This window comes from Gorilla gorilla, chromosome 8 (genome assembly GCF_029281585.2).
Source record: "Gorilla gorilla gorilla isolate KB3781 chromosome 8, NHGRI_mGorGor1-v2.1_pri, whole genome shotgun sequence".
Lineage (NCBI taxonomy): Eukaryota > Metazoa > Chordata > Mammalia > Primates > Hominidae > Gorilla > Gorilla gorilla.
Window position 1 is genome coordinate 123,212,305 of NC_073232.2, and position 22,832 is coordinate 123,235,136.

At 35.7% G+C, this 22,832-nt stretch overlaps 1 protein-coding gene across 7 annotated transcripts in view; it reads left to right on the plus strand.

The window, feature by feature from the left end:
- SHOC2 (SHOC2 leucine rich repeat scaffold protein) overlaps positions 1-22,832 on the plus strand; it is a 93,302-nt gene that overhangs the window by 20,605 nt on the left and 49,865 nt on the right. The window contains exons 2-3 of one of the 7 annotated variants that reach the window (XM_055352122.2): positions 2,133-2,230; positions 12,366-12,550. The exons of 5 other annotated variants lie outside the window; for them this stretch is intronic. The gene's annotated coding sequence lies outside the window, so the exon portion shown is untranslated. The remainder of the gene's footprint in view (positions 1-2,132; positions 2,231-12,365; positions 12,551-22,832) is intronic. One more of the 7 variants, XM_055352125.2, reaches the window with a different exon arrangement.

Below are 22,832 nucleotides of genomic sequence, written 5' to 3' on the forward strand. Positions count from 1 at the left end.
TTATTTTTTTGAGACTCGGTTTCACTGTGTCACCCAGGGTGGAGTGCAGTGGCACGATCATGGCTCACTGTAGCTCCTATCTCTTGGGTCAAGCCATCCTCTCACCTTAGCCTCCTGAGTAGCTGGGACCATAAGCACGTGCCACCATGCCTGGCTAATTTTTTTTTTTTTATTATAGAAATAGGGTTTCCTTATGTTGCCCAGGCTGGTCTCGAACTTCTGGCCTCAACCAATCCCCCTACCTTGGCTTCCAAAAATTCTGGGATTACTTTTGAGTACATTGCTTTTGAGATGGAAAGCTAGGTGGTATCTCCACTTAACATGAGAGTTGAGGTAAGATATCGAGTCATCCATATGATGTTAGATTGATGTTAGATTATGACGTATGTCAACTTTGATATTAGATTATGACGTATGTCAACTTTAATATATGTAGAACTCAAGTTTCTGGACATCTAGTTTCCCCCTCAGTTCTCTGAATTATTTTTCTCCTAGGCAAGAGAAAAAGTAGTTTTAAAATAAGCATGTATCCTTACCAATATTACTACTAAGGAATAATCAGTGCTAGTTTTTAAGAATTGGTGCACAGGCCAGAGATGGAAGAGTCAGATTCTTTTCTCAATTGAGCTACATCATCACTTCCTAATGGTCAATTATGGAAATATTTTCCTACTATTAATGGAAAAGTGGACTTAAATGACTATGAAGTTAATCTCTAAGGTGCTGAATTAAAATTTATAGAATATATTCTTTTTAACATACTTTTCAGAAGATACCATTCTGTTGAAAATAGTTGGCCTCTTGGTTATATGAATTATGCATTTAGACATAGTGTATTATTGGAAGAAATTTCTCTTTTAAATACCAGAATGATAAAAGTTATTAGTGCCATCTGTAGAATCAGGACTGAAATGATAGGAGAAAATTTTTTTTTTGAGATAGACATGTGGATTTTGTGTATTTTGTTGGCCACTCATTTTACTCAGTTTCCCAAGACTAGAAAGCAATGCTGCCTTTCCTAATCTTGTTTCATCAAAGTTTCTTGGGGTTTATGTGTCTAATCTTTACATTAATTGTGGTGTATGTTCTTCTATTTCTTCTTCTGTGCCTCTTTCAGAGATGCGTAACTCTCACATACCTTTATATTTCTCTTAGAAAAGAAATGAATCATATTAGGAAGAAGGCACATCTTTAGGGTTAGGTTCAAAAGTCAGCATATACGTGAAAATAGTGTATATTAAAAATGTCCATTCAAAGTCCTCTAAATGTTCAAAGTGTAATGTGATTTTGCATGTATCGTGTATGTAAATTCAATTATTTATAGTTATACAATTTTATATAGAGGTTATATTAACAGATTATTCAGGTGCTGCTTAGGTATTGCAGCATGTTTATGAACATTTCAATTTACTGATTCTGTTTCTTGTCATCTTTATTTACTGTGATGATTTTATCAGTTCCTCTCAGTTATTTAATGGTTTTCTGTTGTCTTTAAGTTAGATTTTTTCTTTAACAAATTGAGGAACTGTCACCATCCACTCAACCTGGCCACTTGGATAATTGGTATATGTTTTTTAGAATGTTTGGATATGTTGAAAAATGATTCACACACTCTTTCTATAGATTGACCACACACATTTGTCTTTCCTGAGGAAAGACAAAATAGTGGTATTTGTGGTTTTTTTTTTTTTTTTTTTTTTTTTTTTGTGACGGTCTAGCTCTGTTGCGCAGGCTGGAGTGCAGTTAGCACAGTCTCTACTCACTGCAACCTCCATGTCCTGCACTCAAGCAGTCCTTCCACCTCGGCCTCCCAAGTAGCTGAGACAACAGGTACATGCCACCATACCCAACTAATTTTTAAAATAGTTGGTATTTACATTATTTCTCTCTCCCCATCTCTCACTTTTTTTTTCTAAGTTGTGATAGGTGTGTAGTGATCTGTCATTGTGATTTTAATTTGCATTTTCCTATTGATTAATGATACTGAACATCTTATTTGAACATACTTGTTTTCTGTATCTCTTCTTCCGTGAAATGTCTGCTTGAGTCTTTGCCCATTTTCTGCTTGTATTATTTCTTTTATTAATGTTGAGTTTTTGTTTGTTTGTTTTGCATTTTCCTCTGTTGCCCAGGCTGGAGTGTAGTGGTGCAATCTTGGCTGACTGCAACCTCCGCCTTCCAGACTCAAGTGATTCTGGTGCCTCAGCCTCCCGGGTAGCTGGGATTACAGGTATGTGCCACCATGCCTGGCTAATTTTTGTATTTTTAGTAGAGACAGGGTTTCGCCATGTTAGCCAGGCCAGTCTCGAACTCCTGGCCTCAAGTGATCCACCTGCCTCAGCCTCCCAAAGTGAGGCATGAGCCAGTGTGCCTGGCCTAATGTTGAGTTTTGAGAGTTCTTTTTATGTTTAAATGTAAGACTTTTGTCGAATACATGGTTTGCAAATATTTTCTACCAGTCTATATAACCTGTTTTTTTCATTCTCTTAACAGGATCATTTGTGGGGCAAAACTTTTTAATTTCGATGAAGTGCAGTGTATTGATTTTTTTCTTTTATGAAAAAAAATTTTTTTTTGCCTACGAATTACTAGTATTTGAAGACTTTCTTGTATGTTTTCTTCTCAGAATTTTATAGGTTTACATTTTACATTTAAAACCATGATTTTGAATTAACTTAAATTTTGGATTAGTTGAATTAATTTTATATACACTGTGAAATTTAGATTAAGGTAATTTTTTGTTTTTGTTTTAGCTTATGGATATCCAGTTGTTCAGCACCATCCAAAGAATTTTTCATTCTCTGTTAAGACAAAATTCATTCGTTTGTTTTGTACTTTGAAGGGTTCTTTACCCACGTGTGATTTTGATTCATCATACATTGGTCTTCTGGAAAATACTGGCTCTTTGAGTTACGCAGATTTTCTAAATGTTGACACATTTTATCATACAGTATTAAATAAAGACATTTGTTAATAATTCCACTGATTTCGTCAGGAAGGTCTTTAAATATTGGGTTGCTTTCAAGTTCATGGTGGTGAATGCATGCTTTCTAAAGTTCTAATTTTTATTTAGGGTCTAACTTTATCACTGGCAACAAATATTCTATTATTTTGTTTTTGTTTTTGTTTTTGAGACAGGGTCTTGCTCTGTTGCCTAGACTGGAGTGTAGTGGCTCAGTCGTAGCTCACTACAGCCTCTAACTCCTGAGCTCAAGCAAGTCTCCCGCCTCAGCCCCACAAGGTGCTAGTATTATAGGCATGAGCCACTGTACCCAGCTCATTTGTTTTTGAATTAACAGGCTCATTTCCTTTATTTTCAAGAAAATGTCTGCCAAATACTAGAGACTGAAGAGCCGCACGTTCTCCTCAACTGGCTCAGGTTTTGATAATCCATACCAGGCTACCTCTCTGTAATAACATCCTCTTGGTCTACTCAGACTCTTTCATATATATTTGAATTACTTTCTAGTGTCCTTCCATTTCAACCCAAAGTACTCACTTTATTTCTAATAGGGCAGGTCTGTTAGCAATGAATTTTTCTGGTAATGCTTTCATTTTACCTTCATTTTTGAAGGATAGTTTTTATGGATATAGAATTCTTGTTAGACAGTTTAAAAAAAATTCTTTTAGAACTTTGAGTATGTCCTCCCACTGCCTTCTGGCCTCTATATTTTCTAATGAGAAATTAAATGTTAATACTTAGTATCTCTTGTACATGATGAGTCACATCTCTTGTTGCCTTTGTTTTGAGTTTTTTCATCCTCAATTTTCTAAGATGAAGAATTCTTTGTATCAGCAGTTTGATAATCATCTGCCTTCATGTGGATTCTCTTTGAATTTATCTTCCTCGGAGTTTGTTAAGCTTCTTAAATGTATATAGATTGATGCTTTTCTTCAGAATTGAGATGTTTTCAACCATTATTTCTTTTCCTTCTTTCCTTCTGGGACTCCCATTATGAGTATGTTGGTTCACTTCATGATATTCCACAGGTCTCTGAGGCTCCGTTTCTTTTTCTTTATTCTTTTTTTTTTTTTTTCTGTTCCTCATACTGGATAATATAAATTGACCTATCTTCAACTTTGCTGATTCTTTCTTCTTCCTGCTCATATCTGCTGTTGAACCCTTCTAGTGAGTTTTGCATTTCCATGATGGCACTTTCAACTCCAGGTTATTTGGTTCTTTTAAAAACAACTTATATCTCTGTATTGATATTCCCTATTTGGTGAGACATTGTCCTTATACCTTCCTTTAGTTCTATAGGCATGTTTTCCTTTAGTTCATTGAACATTTTAAAAATAGCTAACTTACAGGAGATTTGATACTAAATTTTCATTTACAACTTTTACCTAAGTGAACATGGGCTATCATGACCTTCTGTGAGCCTGTGTCTTCAACTGTAGGGCGTGATCAATAATAAATGGCTGAGTTGTCCTGCTGGAACACTGAAACCTTGCTAACTCACTAGAGAACAAAAAGTAGTCTCACTATGTTAAATATTAAGTGAGTAACTTGTGTTTGTTAAATTGAGAACCTATTTTCTTATATCTAAACAAGGAAGTTAATCTTGAGGCAGTAGGAATGGAATTAAGCATTCTGGTCACGGAAAGTCACATTGGCCTTCTGTGGATCAGTTTTAACAGTCTGCATTCTCCTTTTCTTCTTGGCAACCCAGAATCTTTCAACCAACTCTTTTAGCACACTTCTTCCACCTATTATCATTTCAGATCCTCTTTTGCCCCAACTTTGCCCCAAGTGGCTATGGATTGGATTTGATCTCACCAGTCTCCTCTTTCTTGCTCGTCTCAAAGGAAGACCTGCCTATTATCTCCCTGCTTTTTTATTATTACAGAAAAACTGAGAATGACAAAAACATACCTTGGAAAATTTATTATGAAATCTGAAATGTGACATGTTACAAAGTTCATAAGCTCCTTGTTCCATAGTATATTGTTATATCCATTCTTAGGATATTCTGTTGTGATACTATTTTCTGCTTTTTATTTTGAAGTTGGTACTTATCCAGGCCCTCTTACCATTTTACCATTATCCAGTGAAAATCTATGGATTCTACCTTTATGTGTGCTCCTTCTGCCCACAGTGGAAAATGAAGATAATCCAGATCACAAATGAGAAGTATGTATCTTTGAGCCAAAAAAAAAAAAAAAAAATAAAAAGCTGACTTAGAAGTGTTTAATAAGTCCAATATCTGGATTTCCTCAGGGACAGTTTCTGTTATTTGCTTTTCTTCCTGTGTATGGTTCATATTTTCTTGTTTCTTTGCATATCTTATAATTTTTTGTTGAAAATTACATTTGGACATTTTAAATAATAAATGGTCTTTGAAATAATGTGGACATTCTAAATAATATAAAAATGTCCAAATAGTGGAGACTTATAATAAAATAATTTGACAACTATGAAAATCACATTTTGCCCTCTCTTCAGGGTTTGTTGGAGTACTTGTAGTTGTTTCTTCATTTAATTACTTTTGTGAATTAATTCTGCAAACTCTATTTGATGTGTGTGACTACCTCAGTAGATAATTCTGTCTCTAGTTGGTTAGCTTAGTTGTTGCTAATGACTGGACAAAGATTTCTTTACATGCCTGGAACCAGTAAATCTCCTAGTCTTTGCCAGAGGATTTTGTGTGTGTGTGTGTGTTGGGGCATGCCTTCAACACTCAGCTGGGTAGTTGGCAACTCTGCCTTGTCCTTATGTCCTGCTTGTGCAGAGCTTCAAAGCTTAGGCCCTTTTCAGGTCTTCCTTGAGCATGTACACAGCCTTAGGCATGTGTATGACCTTCTAGATTCCCAGTAATATGTCAGAGCTTTTCAAAGTCTGTTACTGGTATTTCATTCTCAGCTTTTCCTTTTAAGATTTAAGTCTGTTGCTCCAACTGTTATTCACTGCCTCAAGTAGATATGGTATAAAACACTTTCCTGTAATTTTTTTCAATGAATATCTCCCTGGGGAAAAGGCGTTTTGCATTGTGCAAGCTCTGAGTCAGGTCACATATGGTCAGCATTGCAAATAGGGTCTTCCTGGAAACAAGACCGGTCAAGTAATAATTTGGGGAGAATGAAGCTTTGAATGAGCTACAACTCTTGCTGCTTTTTAACGTAGCTTCTAGAGTGCACTGGGAATGCGAGCTGTCGTTTCTTCAAGACTACTGTGGATCTGGAGAGCAAGGGATGGGACTAGGGCAAGTTAAAATAGAAAGCACATCATTCTTAATGAGATTAAGCTTTTTAAAAATAAATGCAACTTGGATGCAAGCTTTCTATTAATTTTTAGAGTTCTGATAAAGTTGATTCTATTTTCCAGTTTTCTTTGTGCTTTTGTGGAAGAGACAATTTTTAGAGATGCTTACTCTGCTGTTTTCTGTGATGTCGCCTCCACTTGGACTTTGCCATCCCACACTGACAGACCTCCATGTTTGACTCTCCCTATCTCCACTCCAACCCCACTCAGACTCTGACTCTCCATGCTAGGCTTACCCTGTGTGTGAATACCTTTTCACCTTGCTTGAAATCTTAACTGTTCATGTTGCGCAGCCTCCTCCTTAACCATCAAGCCTATTATGTAGAAATCTTCCTCACTCTCTTAGACTCCAGTATCACACCCTGGTTCATCACTACCTGTGGATGTTCTTCTCACCCCCAATCAGGTTCTGATTCTGTGTGTTGAGCTGTCTTCCTATGAGCATACCCACCCTATCCCAATTGGCCTCTTAAACATCTTGTGGGTTACCATCATATGTCAGTGTTCATCTCTTCCTGTTCTGACTGATACCCTACACAGAACTGCATGTTTGTGGGATTGTCCTTTTCATCCTACTCAGGCCCTGAGTAGGATTTTTTAATCAAATAAAAATCCCTTAAGTTTGAATAGTATAATCATGATATCACTCAGTGAAATCCTTGATATCTTATTATTGTAGTGGTAACTTCTGATGGGTATGGGAATGACAATTCTATACCATGCCTTATTTTTCATTTTAGTTTTACTGAGATAACAGATATTTTGAAGCTGATCATTTATATTTCTTAAAGAAGAAATTTATTCTAAAAAATTATGTCTAGATACATTAATTTGTTGTTTTATTCATGTAGTAACCATTTCTTGGGCATCTAGTATTGGCCAGGTTCTAGGCTCTGAATATACAGCTGCAAACCAAATAGTCTGAAGCCCCTGCTTTCACAGTTTTCACATTCATAGAGGAGAGGGAGATGATAGACAAAATAAATAAGTAAATATATTTTATCAGGTAGTAAATGTTGTGAAGAAAAATAAAGCAGGGTAAAAAGAATAGGAAGACATTTCTCTTTTATATGTAGATCAAGAATGAGATATTTGAGCAGGGAACAAACAATGTGGATATTTGAGAGAAAGGGCTGTATCTATGCAGATGGAATAGCTAGAACAAAGACTTAATGTGTGAGCATGTAGATCTGCGTTCAAAGAAAAGCAAGATTAGTATGAATGGAATGCAAGTACCTAGCGGGGAGAGTTGGAGAAAAGCTAGAGAAGTGTAGGGGCTAGATCATGTGGAGTCTTAGAGGTTGGAGTAAGGGCTTGCCTTTTATTTTGAAAGATGGGATGGCATCAGATTTTTTAAGCAAGGGAGTGACTTCATCATATTTAAAAGTTAAATAGGAAGAGTGATGTTAGTAAAATGTCAGAATAGTAGTTTTCAGCATTTGTTTCTTCACAGAAGTGTTTCGAATAACCATTCATAGACAAAAATACCTTCACAAGAGCTAAGGATTCCAAATGATAGATTGTAGCACCCGGGTGTAGCATAGATACAACAAATGATGCATTGAAGAGGGTAGGAACTACAGTTGCACATTAATTGTTTCACCCCTTCCCAAGCCTGTGCAGCACAGTATGGAGAAAGATGCCCTCCAAGTGGAGGAAGGAGAGTCAAGTGAGCCTCTAACTTTACTGTGAACCCCAGCACTAGAACCACCTCAGTGAACCCAAGTGCCAGGCTGGCACCCATGGACCCAGGCACCAGGCCAGATCCCACAGAACCAGTCTCCAGACCCATCCTTGCGGACCCAGTAACTGAGGCTAGCCTACTGGAGAAGTCAAGCAGCAAGCCTGCTCGTGGGCTATGCCAGCCATGCTGTCCGGAATCTCTGGACAGGCTGACTGGTAAAGGGCTTCCTATGTTAAAGCTCCTCTGTAAAGACTGGAGAGGTGCCTACTTCTTCAAATATGCAGACACCAGTGCAAGTCCATAAGGATCTCAAATGATCAGGGAAACGTGACACCATCAAAGGAACAAAATAAAGCTTTAGCTATGATAATTTGTTGATAAATATATAATCTAAAAAGATGTAAGTTGTGTCCTCAATAATGTAAACTTGGAGAGGGTGTGGAGAAGTTAAGAGTTTTTGTATGTGATTGAAATTAAATTTTTATCAGCTTAACAACAGACTGTTATAACTACAAGATGTCTTATATACATTTCGTGGAGAAAAACCCCTGTAAATACACAAAAGATAAAGAGAAAGCAAATAAGTACCAAAAAAAAAAAAGTCAAATCGCAAAGGAAAACATTAAGAGAAGATGAAAGAAATAAGAGGAGCTACAAGATAGTCAGAAAACAACAAAATGACAATGGTAAGTCTTTATCCACAATTACTTTTAATGTAAATGGATTAAGTTCTCTAATCAAAAGCCAGAGTTTTTAAAAATATATATTTTAAAAGATCCTACAGTATTATGCCTAAAAGAGATTCATTTTAGCATTAAGGACACACATAGGCTGAAAATGAAGAAATGGAAAAAGATATTTCACGCAAATGGTAACCAGAAGAGAATGGGGTGGCTATATTTACGTAAGATAAAATAGACATCAAGTCAAAAACTGTCGTAAGAGACAAAGAAAGTCGTTATACAATGATAAAGAAGGCAGTTTATCCAGAAGATATAATAGTTGTAAATATATATACACTCAACATCAGAGCACCAAAATATTTTTTATAATGAGAAAGCCAAGATTCTAAAATCTTAACAGAAATGATAGGAACAATAGATAGTAATATAATAATAGGGACTTTTGTACCCCTGCTTTAGCAATAGATAGATTAGCCAGACAGAAAATCAATAAAGAAATAACAGGCTTGAACAACATTTTAGGCCAAATGGACGTAACAGGCGTATATAGAGCATTCAATCGAACAGTAGCAGAATATACACTCTTTTTAAGTGCACATTGAACATTCTTAAAGACACATTAGGTCATAAAACAAGTGTTAAGAAATTTGAGAAGACTGAAATTGTATCAAGTATTTTTTGTAAGCATAAGAGTATGAAACTAGAAATCAATAACACCAGGAGGAAAACTGGAAAATTTACAAATATGTGGAAATTAACACATTCCTGAACAACCAGTGGATCAAAGAAAAAAGGGACATTTGAAAAGGTGTCTTGAGACAAAAGACAGTGGAAACAACATAGCAAAACTTACGTGAAGCAGCAAAAGCAGTTTTAAGAGGGAATTTTATGGTGATAAATGCTTACATTAAGGAAAAAAGAAGATAATCAAATGAATAACCTTACTTTGTATCTCAAAGGACTAGAACAAGCTTGTCCAACCTGTGGGCCACATGCAGCCCAGGATGGCTTTGAATGTGACCCAATACAAACTTGTAAACTTTCTAACTTTCTTAAAACATTATGAGAGATTTTTTGCGTTTGTTTTTTTTTTTTTTCCCAGCTCATCAGCTGGCGTTAGTGTTAGTGTAATTTACATGTGGCCCAAGACAATCCTTCTTCCAGTGTGGCCCAAAGAAGCCAAAAGATTGGAAACCTTGTACTAGAATCCAAACCAGACATAAAGTTGTTAGAAGGAAAGGAATAATAAAGATCAGAGCAGAAATACATGAAATAGGGACTAGAACAACTGTAGAAGAGATAATGAAACTAACAGTTGGTTTTGTGAAAAGAAACTGAACTGACAAATCTTTAGCTAGACTATGCAAAAAAAGGACTCAATTAAAATTAGAAATGAAAGAGGAGCCATTACAGCTGATACAACAGAAATACAAATGCGATAATAAGAGACTACAGTGAATAACTATACACAAACAGATGGATAGCCTAGAAGAAATGGAAATTTTTTTCTAGAAGCATAGAGTCTACCAATCATGAAGAAAGAGAAAATCCAATCACACCCAATGACTGTAAGGAGACTGAATCAGTAATCAAGAACCTCCCAAAAAAGAAAAGCTTTGGACCTGAAGGCTCCACTGGTGAATTCCAACAAACCTTTAAAGAAGACATAGCACAAGTCCTAAAACTCTTCCAAAACCTTAGAGGAGGGAATACTTCCAAACTCGTTTTACAAGTCTGGTGTTACTGTGATACCAAAGCCAAACAAGGACACTAAAAGAAAAAAAAAAATACAAGTCAGTATCTCTGATGAACGTAGACGCAGAAATCCTCAACAAAATACTACTAAACTCAATTCAGCAACACATTACAAGGTTCACACACAGTGACCAAGTGGGATTTATCCCAGGGATGCTAGGATGGTTCAGCATATGCTAGAACCAATAAATGATACACCACATTAACAGAATAAAGGACAGAAATTGTGTGATCTCTCAATAGATACAGAAAAAACATTTGACAAGATTATCACTTTGTGATAAAAACTCAACAAATTAGGGATAGAAGGTACGTATCTCAACACCATAAAGATTATATAAGCCCTCAGGTAGCTGGAAGCTTGTCCTCTTAAGATGAGGAAGAAGACAAGGATTTCTTCTCTCATCACTTCTAGTTTATAAAGTACTGTACATCCGAATCAAAGCAGTTAGACCTGAAAAAGAGATAAAAGATGTGGAAATCAATAAGGTAAAAGTAAAATTGTCTTTCTGTAGATAACATGATCTTATATGTAGGAAACCCTAAGGACTCCGCCAAAAATGTTAAAATTAATAAATGAATTCAGTAAAGTTGCAAAATATAAAATTAGCGTACAAAAACCAGTTGTGTTTCCATAAACTAACAATGAATAAGAAGTTAAGAAAACAATCCCCTGTACAGTAGCATAAAAATAAAAAGGAATGAATTTAACAAAGGAGGTGAATGATCTACACAGTAATCGATAAAACATTGATGAAAGAAATTGAAGACACATAAATGGAAAGATATCCTGTTCTTGAATTTGAAGAATTAATATTATTAAAATGTCCATATTACCCAAAGCAATCTATATATTTGATACAACAGCTATCAAAATTCCAATGATATTTTACACAGAAATAGAAAAAGCAATTCTAAAATTTGTATGTAACCACAAAAGACTCCAAGCCGCCATAGCAAGAACAATTCTGGAAGCATCATACTACCCGATGCCTCCATAATTGTTCAAAATATACTACAAACCTAGTAATCCAAACAATGTGGTACTGGCATAAAACCAGAGATAAAGACCAGAAGAACAGAACAGAAAGCTTATACCATGTGTACAATCAGTTGATCTTTAACAAAGATGTTAAGAACACAGAATGGAGAAGTGATAGTTTCTTCAATAAATGGTGTTGGAAAAACTGAATATCCATATGCAGAAGCATGAGCATAAAAATTTCATTCCTGTACTATTTTTTTTACACCATATACAAAAATCAACTCAAAATAGATTAAAGACTTAAAGAGCGAAAACTGTAAAATTACTCGAAGAAAACAAAGGGAAAAGTTTCTTGACATTGGTCGGGGCAATGAGTTTTTGGATATAACCCCAAAAGCATAAGGAATAAAAGTGAAAATAGAGAAATGGTATTGCATCAACTGAATAAGCTTCGGCACAGCAAAGGAAACGATCAACAGAGTGAACAATAATTGACAGAATAGGAGAAAATATTTGCAAACCATACATTTAATAAAGGCTTAATATCCAAAATATATTTAAGAACTCAATGATACAAAAACAACCCAATTTTTTAAGATGAACAAAGGACTTGCATTGATGGTCTTCAAAAGACAACATACAGTGTACATCAGGTGTGTGAAAAAATGCTCAACGTCATTAATCATCAGGGAAATGCAAATAAAAACCACAATGAGATGTCACCTCACACCTGTTAGATGTCACCTCATACCTATTATCCAAAAGACGATGATAAGACTAAGTGTTGGCGAGGATATAGAGAGAATAGAACTCTTTTACACTGTTGTAAATTGGTACAGCCATGTACTGAAAAATAGTATGGAGTTTCATAAAAAAATTAAAAAGAGAACTACCATATATGATCCATCAATCTCATTTCTTTGACTTCTTGGTACATATCTAGAGGAAATGAAATTATTATATTGTGAAATGTCTACGTTCCCATGTTCACTGCAGCATTGTTTACAATAACCAAGATATGAAATCAACCTATGTCTTCATCAATGGAGGAATACACACAGAAAATGTGACGTTCAGCCTTCAAATCTAGGAAATCCTGATATTGGTGACATGATCTGATCTTGGCCCACTGCAACCTCTGCCTCCCAGGTTCAAGCGATCCTCCCACCTCAGCCTCCCAGGTAACTAGGATTATAGCCATGTCTGGCCAATTTTTCTGTATTTTTGGTAGAGGTGGGATTTCACCATGTTGGCCAAGCTGGTCTTGAACTCCTGACCTCAAGTGATCCGCCCGCCTCAGGCTCTTAAATTACTGGGATTACAGGTGTGAGCCACCACGCCTGGCCTAATAATGTCTTTTCAATTGATTAAAACTTACAGGCACAGGGCCGTTTTTATTTTTGATTTAGGACAGACTTAAGAGGTCATCTGTAGATTGTTACAGACAATGAAACTACTAGTTTCTCTTAAATATTGCCCTCTTTCACACTAGTTAACCTTAATTTTTTGCCTTTTTACGTTTTGTTTTTTTCAGCTTTTAATAAAGCAGTCATTTAAGTGATTTTTTCCAGTTAAATTTTTAAAATATAGTCTTCACTTTTAGATAAATTTTAGGTTCATAGCAAAATTGAGTTGGAAGTACAGAGTTCCCGTATGTTCCCTTTTCCACCCTACAAGCGAAGTCTTCCCTGCCACCACCATCTTGCATCAGAGTGAGCACATTCATTATTATTGATGAACTTGCATTAACATATTATCACAGAAAGTGCATAGTTTACATTAGGGTTTTTACTGTTGTAGGTTCAATGGAGTTTGACAAATGTGTAATGACATATAACTATCACTATAGTATCATAGGGAATTGCTTTACTGCCCTGAAAATTCCTGTGTTCCACCTATTCATCTCTCACTCCCCCAACCCCTAGCAATCACTGATTTTTTTTTTTTTAAATTTACTTTAAGTACCAGGATACATGTGCAGAATGTGCAGGTTTGTTACATGGGTATACATGTGCCATCATGGTTTGCTGCATCGATCAACCTGTCGTCTAGGTTTTGAGCCCTGGCTGCATTAGGTGTTTGTCTTAATGCCCTCCCTCCCCTTGCCCCGCACCTTGCAAAAGGCCCTGGTGTGTGTTGTTCCCTTCCCTGTGTCCATGGGTTCTCATTGTTCAATTCCCACTTATGAGTGAGAACATGCAATGTTTGGTTTTTTGTGCCTGTGTTAGTTTGTTGAAGATGATGGCTTCCAGCTTCATCCATGTTCCTGCAAAGGACATGAGCTCATTCTTTTTTTGTGACTGCATAGTATTCCATGGTATATATGTACCACATTTGTTTATCCAATTTGTCATTGATGGGCATTTGGGTTGGTTCCATGTCTTTGCTATTGTAAATAGTGCTGCAGTAAACATATGTGTGCATGTGTCTTTATATTAGAATGATTTATACTCCTTTGGCTATATACCCAGTAATGGGATTGCTGGGTCAAATAGTATTTCTGGTTCTAGATCCTTGAGGAATCGCCACACTGCCTTCCCCAATGGTTGAACTAATTTACATTCCCACCAGCAGTTTAAACGTGTTCCTATTTCTCCACAGCCTGGCCAGAGTCTGTTGTTTCCTTACTTTTTAATAATTACCATTCTGACTGGCGTTAGATGGTGTCTCATTGTAGTTTTGATTTGCATTTCTCTAATGATCAGAATCACTGATCTTTTTATTCTCTCCCTGGTTTTATCTTTGCCAGAAAGTCTCATAGTTGGATTCATACAGTATGTAGCCTCTGCAGATTGGCTTCTTTCATTTAGAAATGTGCATTTAAAATTCTTTTGTGTCTTTTTGTGGCTTGATAGCTCATTTCATTTTAGCGCTGATTAATATTGTATTTTATGATGTACCACAGTTTATTCATTCACCCATTGAAAGACATCTTGGTTGCCTCTAAGTTTGGGCAATTATAAAGCTGCCATAAACATCTGTGTACAAGTTTTTCTGTGAACATAGTTTTCATCTCATTGGGTAATACCAAGGAGCACAATTGATGGATTGTATAACTTGTGCGTAGTTACAGTAAATCTTTGATATATATATATATATATACACACACACACACACACACGTATATATATATATTTTGATAGGTTTGATGTGTATATATATTTAAACCTACCATCTTATGCCACATATTTGGTGGATTGGGGGGAATAGAAAAGGAAATATACTTTAAAAATGGATATCTGGTGATACCTCTTCTATAGTATAAAAAGGAAAATTTTTAATTATATATAATTATTACTTTTTAATATATTTAACCTAAGTGAAGTCATCTATCTTGGTTCATTTTATTTTCTAATTTGGCTTGTCTATAAGCACTGATTTGGTTTTTGTTGACCAAAAATTTGTTGAAAAATTACATTTTTATTCTAAATAATTTATATTCAGGAAAAGCTACTGTTTGCCTCTTTTTAAGGAAAAAAAAGTCCATTGTTTTTGTGTATAATTTATTAATGTTTATATTCCAATTTAGTGTTCACAGTATATACTGTTAAAATATTTACTTATATTAACATTAAATATTACAAATTTAATTTCTTTTTTACTAAAAGATATTGTCCTAGAATAGAAATTGAAATATTTGAATTAATTACATGTTTTATTTTCTGATTATACATTTTTTAACATGAGAGAGGCAGCTTGGTTAGGGTGGCAGGAGTATATTGACTATGGAATCAGAAGACTTGGTCATCTAGAATCATCTCATTCACTACCTAGTTATATGATAAATGTTTATGTTAGCATCAAAGTAAAGGGGTAGTATCAGCTAGCTTCTTTGCAGCAGATTCTCAAGTCACTTTGAAATTAAAAATGCCTTTGAAATTAAAGTTTAAATGTTTTGTTATTTTAATATAGGTCTTAATCAACTACTATAAAACAGGAACTGATACAGATGCTAACAGTATATTTGTGAACAAGACAGACAAGGTCCCTTATCTTATGGAAGGAAGTCTTACAGAGCTTACATTCTTGCAGGGAAATGGGATGTATCATAAGCAAATAAACATAAAAGAGTAAAGTAATTTCATATACTAATAAATGTTATGAAGAAAATAAAACAGGATAGATGGTCAGAGAAGGCTTTATTTAAGGGGTGAAGCTTGAGGTGAGTCCTAAATATTAATAAAAGAGTCAGCCATGCGAAGATTGGGGAAGAACATTCCAGGCAGAGGAAACACAGACGAGGGCTTGAGGTAGGAAAGAAATTGATGTTTTCAAGGAACAGTAAGAGCAGTGTGACTGGGGAATAGTAAGCCAGTGAGAGATTGGTAAGAGATAAGGTTGAAGAGACAGGCAGGGAAACCTTTTCCTAAAATATGTTAATTTTGAGATTTAATGGGGCAACTCTAAGATGTCTTTTCTTTACCTAATATTTGAAAAATTAGCCATTTCTAGTCCTCTGTAACATTTTGTGCTGCATAAAGCAGAAAGCCATTAGAGAATTTGAGCAGGAGAGTAATATGAACTATTTGGATAAAAAGTGCTTTGTTCACTTTTTGGAGAATGGATTTAAAGTATGTGGGAATCAGCAGGCCAAGGTAGGAGACAAGGTAGTTCAAGAGAGAGATGATGAGAGCTTGGAGTACGGTGAAGGCAATGAATGTGGAGAGTAGACGATTTGTGATTCATTTTGACTAAAGTCCACCATGTTTGCCAAAGGTTTGGATATGGGAAATTAAGGAAGGAGGAATAGGAATAACTCTTAAGTTTCTTAAGTTTCTTGCTTAAGTGAATGTTGTCTTTTACTGAAATGGAGCAGTTTGGGATAAAGATCTGATTTTGGAAGGAAATCAAGTTTGATGCAAATGAGGTAGGAGGTTTTTAGTGAGATTGGGGGGAGAATCTATTGATTATCTCAGTTCAGTTTAAAAGACATTTATTGAGGTCTCTGTATGCAGTTTTGTGTAGACTTATTAACTGCTGACTTCATAAATTCATACTGGCGATACCACGTGTGGGACATCTGTTAACCTGTAGTGTGAAAGGGAACTTCAGGGGGAAAACAGAATCTTTTAACCAAGAAATACATAATGTGACTTTGTGTCATTGCTCTGTTTTCTATAATTTTTATTTCAACCAAAATATTATAATTTCTTTTTTACTAAAGTACATTGTCCTAGAGTAGAAATTGAAATATGAGACTTAATTACATGTTTTATTTTCTGATATTACGATGTTCATTCAACACTGAACAAAGTTCCTGTTCTCGTTGAAGAGTTAGGAGGAAGGAAGGGTATAAAGACATAAGGAACAATTAAGCAAATAAAATAATTTTAGATAATTTAAAGGTCATTGTCATCAAAATTGGAAGATATGACAGAGTTGTAAGTGATGGAAACTTATTAAATATATGCTTTTTAAGTACATGGGTCACACAACCCAAATATATGGCTATGTATGGGTAGCACATGCACCGACACATGTAGAGAATTAAAGTATAGACTTTGCAGAGTCACCTGTAATAGCTTCCTCTGCTATCTGCATGTGCCTAATTGCCTGAAATGACTCCTGTGGATCCAACAGGTTTTTTACATTTCATGTCTTTTTTTTTTTTTGAGACGGAGTTTCGCTCTTGTCACCCAGGCTGGAGTGCAATGGCGCTCACTGCACTCTGCCTGGAGTGGCTGGAGTCTCGGCTCACTGCAACCTCCGCCTCCCGGGTTCAAGTGATTCTCTTGCTCAGTCTCCCAAGTAGCTGGGATTACAGGTGCGCGCCAGCACACCCGAGTAATTTTTCTGGTATTATTAGTAGAGACTGGGTTTCACCATGTTGGCCAAGCTGGTCTCAAACTCCTGACTACATTTCATACCTTAAGACCACACTGCTTCTTTGGATATAGCTGCTTGCAATTCTGCTGCTTTGCCTAATGTCCTGTGATACTTTGCTGCTTTTTAAAAAACCTTTGTTTTTCACAGCAGTGCTCCTTTTCCTAAAATATGTTGAAATTGTGGAATAAAAAGTTTAAGACTTTTCCAGTTTGAAAACTCTTCTTACATGTTAAAAAATGATAGTCTTGTATAAAATGAATGTTTTAAATCTTACATTTATCTTGATATGCTTGGGTTTAGATTGTCTGCTTCCGTTACCTTATATAATCATTATGTATTTCATGTTTATGAGAAATAAAAGAAAAAATAAATGATTGGGCCCTAGGAAAAATCCTTTTTTTTTTTTTTAATAACAAAGTCTTCCGTTTAATGTTCCTTTTAATATATTGCCAGTGAAATATCTCGTAAGTAGCTTCTTCTTGTAAGAAAGTTAGATATATTTGTAGCCTCTTTAATTGAAAGAAAAGGTTTTAGTTGACCTGCAGAATTAGACATCAGGGTACCTTTTCTGGTGAACCTGGAGCTTTGTTCAGGGATCAAGAAAACAAGCTCTTTATTGGGCATTTGCCCTAAGGCAACATTAACTTAATAGATATTTTCTTCCTGTAACTTGCTGATCTTTGTATTTAAGTTTGGAAATAGCAATATTCATAAATGGGTACCTTTGGTTGTAGTATTGTTCCATGCTTTCATGCCATTTAAATGGTTCATCAAGATAAAATATGTTATTGTAGTCAGCAAGATTGGTTAGAATAGTGCCCTGAATATCAGTAGCTCTGTATTCTAGTTTCAGCAACTCAGTGACTCCAATATGTGCTTGAGTAAATCAGCTCATTTCTTTACTTCTCAAATTCTTAGGACTGTTGTGATTGAAAGCTTATTGCTTTGTTTTGCCATAATTTACTATCTTTTTAGCTTTTTAATAATGCTCATCTGTTATACCAACTCTTTGACTTAATTGAACATAGTTTTTTACCTGGTGTGTATAATGCTGCATGTATATGTTTGTGGATAAATGTAAGTTCTCCTGCAGGAAGAACATCAGATTCGTAATCATTAAGATACCCCCCCCAGCCCACAATTTCCAACTCACTCTTCCAGTTCCTTGATCACTCCCTTTTCCTCTAATTATCTAAGAAACTAATGGCTTATTAGGTTCACTTTTTTCTCCTTACCAGCCCAAACTGTACTGTCTGGTCCCTTATTTTTCTGCCACACTTTCCCTGTGAATCCCCTCAACTTTAAATTAATTTAGGAATACAATTTAGATTGCCAAATACAGTTTTGGAGATTGATGCCACGACAAATTAATGAATCAAAATTTATCAGACTCAGCAATTTTATTTATGTCTGGTCTATGTCCTCATACATTCCTTCTACTTCTTTCATCAACCCCTTAGCAAACTTTGCCTTTCTTGTTCTCAACAGATTAATTTGCTTCTGTTTCACCAAACAAATATGATTCTGTATGTAACTGGAGATGATAATCCCACTTAACTCTCTTATTCCTCCTCCCTTCAAACAAACTTGTCTGTAGCTGAATCCATTCTCATTTTTTAATTGAAAGGAAAAAAGATCCGTCTTCTCTAAGGCTAAGTTTTCTGCCAATATGCTACATATTTTTGACTACTCCTTCCTTCTAAAATTTAAATAGATGAACTGGCTGCTGCTTTGACAATACCCTTTCCTAGTTTATGTGTACCTCTGTTTCTCTTTGAGGCCTTTGTCTTCCATCCATTTCTTTTTTTTTTTTTTTTTTTTTAAGACGGAGTCTTGCTCTGTTGCCAGGCTGGAGTGCAGTGGTGCGATCTTGGCTCACTGCAACCTCTGTCTCCCAGTTTAAGCGATTCTTCTGCCTCAGCCTCCTGAGTAGCTGGGACTACAGGTGTGCACCACCACACCCAGCTAATTTTTGTATTTTTAATAGAGACGGGGTTTCACCATGTTGGCCAGGATGGTCTCAATCTCCTGACCTCCTGATCCGTCCGCCTCAGCCTCCCAAGATGCTAGGATTATAGGCGTGAGCCACTGCACTTGGCCCATCCATCCATTTCTAAATATTTATCTTCCCCAGAGTACCAGTATCATCTTCTACATGCCTTTTGTGGATAGTCTCATCTGAAACCTTTGCTGTTGACACCAAAGCTGTATCTTTATTTCTAGCCCAGACCTCGCTCCTTTATTCTAAAATCACATTTTCAAGTGTGGACTACACTAGAATCTAAGTATAAATTTGTTCAAAATTTTACTAATTTTCTTTTTTTAATGTTCCCTGTCTTGAATAATCATGCTGCCTCCACCTGATTTAAGCCGGCTACTCAGACATTACCCTGAATCCCTTCCTTCTCCCTACTCCTGTTCATCCCCAACTGCTTTCTGTCTCTAGAATTATTCCTATATTTTCCTAGTACCTTTGTAGTTTAAACCAATTGTTCTCAAGTACATCAGACCTAATATCCCATTTATGCAACATTCTGTAACACTTCCTTACTCTTCTAAAATGATAGTAACCTACATTATTTTTAAAAATCTATGTAATTTCTTAAAGGAGATATATAAGAAAAAGATTGTACATTTTATATGTTATGTAAATACTTAGGCACAATGATATTAGAAAAAAATGAAGAATTTATTATACATTTTATGTTTCAGTATTTAAGTGTTCAGGCACAATACCAGAAAGCAATGAAGAGCAAAAGTTTGTACATATGGCCTCATGAATGTGATTGTTAGAAGTGCAAACTGATACAGACGTGTTATATTTGTGACTCGGATACCAAGATCAGTATGAGTATCAGTGATCATCAGAAATAACAAATAACTCTTAAAGAATAGTGCAAAAATATTGTAGTTTTTGTGTAAAATGGAATTAGGTGCTCAAAATTATAAACAGGTATTTCACCTAGTTATATATCTGGTAGGTATTTGAAGGTTGTGCAGGATGCAAGGATAGTTCTCATCTCCAGACCTGGCCCATTAAATGCCAGTAGCATTTCTCTAAACATTGAGACAACTTAAAGTGAACCTACGAAATTCCAAAATACTGTAGCTAAAAATAGTTAGATTCTACCTTTATCATGTTTGTCATGGACTGTTGCAGTGGCTTCCAAATTCGGCTCTACATAGAATCACCTGGAAAACTTTTTCAACATACAGCTTACTGTTCCCTACCACAGATATTTATTTTGTTAGCATTCTTGGATTAGGGGTTAGGATTTCTAAGCTTGCCAGATGATTCTTGCTGAAAATGTCTGGCAATGATTGAACATTAGGGAATTCTTGCTGAAAATGTCTGGCACTGATTAAACACGAAATTATTATTGCTTTTTAAATTTTCTGCCTTCCTTCTGAAGTCCTGACTGTTTACAGTCATTCTAAACATTGTCAGGTAAATTTTGTTAAAATATGACTGTAATCATAGCCTCTTCTCCTTCAGGAATCCTTTATTGGCTTTTTATATTTACTCTCGGCAGCCCCTAAGAGTACACTGCTGGAACATTAGAGTTGAAAGAATCATGATGTCTGCAGGATAAAGTCCAAATTACTAAATTTGAATAACCAGCCTTTCCAAATTTGGCAGCCTACATTTTTTACTTCTTGTGTCCAATTTGCATAAAAGTATAGTTCCTGAAAGGAATGATTTAAAACCTGACACTGACTTATGACAGGGCTTGGGAAACTATGGCCTGATGGCCAAATCCAGTTTGAGGTCTGTTTTTGGTAAAGTTTTATTGAAACACAGCCACTCTTACTCATTTGCATATTGTCTACTTTTATGCTAAACTGACAGAATTGAGTACCTGCAGCAGAAAGCAATCTGTCTTGCAAAGCCTCAATATTTAATATCTGGCCCTTTACAGAAAAAGTTTGCTCACCCTTGACTTAGAAGCTATTAGAAGCCTAAATGAATTGTAATCACCACCCTCATATGGTCATGATTTGGATGTTTTATCTCTGAAATCCAACATGGGATGGGAAAAGAATATATCTGGGCTTTTGAGTCCTGACCAGGCTGACCTGGTTTTGAATTTTTCCTTAGTCACTTAGTAGGTATCTGACTTTGGTTCCTCAGTTTTCTCATCTGTAAATTGGGACTAGAGGAACTCTTCCACTTAGGAATTTGAAATTCAGAGTTTTCATAATTTGGAATACAGTTATGTACCAGAGAAAAATGGTATCAACTCAGAGCTCCACCAAGTTTGTAGTTTTTATTTGGTTTTGTTTTTGAGGAATCTCTCTCTGTCGCCCAGGCTAGAGTGCAGTGGCACAATCTCAGCTCACTGCAACCACTGCCTCTTGGGTTCAAGTGACTCTCCTGCTTCAGCCTCCCGACTAGCTGGTATTACAGGCGCCCGCCACCACGCCTGGCTAATTTTTGTATTTTTTAGTAGAGATGGCGTTTCACCATGTTGGTCAGGCTGGTCTCGAACTCCTGACCTTAAGTGATCCGCCTGCCTCAGCCTCCCAAAGTGCTAGGATTACAGACATGAACCACCACGCCTGGCCAAATTTGTAGTGTTTTTGTTTGGGGTCACTAATGGTTAAGTGTGTTCAAGGGAGCTAACATATCAAGTGCTTCATATGCGGTAGTTATTAGGTGGAGGTGAATAAAAGAGTCCTCAGGGGTAGTAAAGATCCCAGTATAAAAACCTCCTTGCCAGCCTCAGCTTAATTATTGATGCAATTTTATGCTTTTATCACTAGATTTCAAGCATTTTGAGACTGGGTACTGTGTATTCTATTACCTAAACGAGTGCAAGATTCAAATTGTGTGCAAATATAGCCTTCCCCCAAAACATAGTGGAGTTGAAGTGATTAAAAAACAACTATTAAATAAATAACTTATTTCCAAGAAACATGAAAGATTACTCTCAATATGTTTTCTTATCTAAAACGTTTGACAGTGTCACCTGATTCAGGTCTGAACTAGATCCAGAACTTAATTTTTGACTGTCAGATAATTTGTTAGTTCTCTTGGCCAAAAATATTTTTACTGGATGTGAAAAATTTTTAGTTAATAGCTAAGTCTGGCTGGTTAGTTAATTCCCTTAAGTAAAGCATAGTAATTTTGTTAAGGTCAAAAGCTTTATTCTCTGACTAGTTATATTTCTTATGAGCTATTATTGAACTATATATATCAGCAAATCTCATTAGGTACAAGTGCTACAGGATGAGTTTGTGGGTCACTAGTTCAAATTCATCACCACTGCAGTAAACCCATCAGACAGTTCAAGTATCAGTCTGAATTTCAGATACAGTGGATAGTATTATGGATTATGGGAAGTCCTTTTAGATGTCAATGGGAACTTTATTAATAACTTATATTTTCATTAATACAGTTTCTTTCTTGACCCACCCATTACCTTCAACCTTCATTGTTTTTTAATTATATTTGAAAAATATAATATTAAATATACTGGTGTTCAGATCTTACATTTGGTCATATCATGTGTTTCCCGAACTTGATAAGCTTTTGTTGAGGCGTTTATTTTTATAAAATACCTAGACCCCCTCTCCCTAAAATTTTGATTCAGTGATTTGTGATGGAGCCTGGGAATTTGTATTTTTAAACAAATA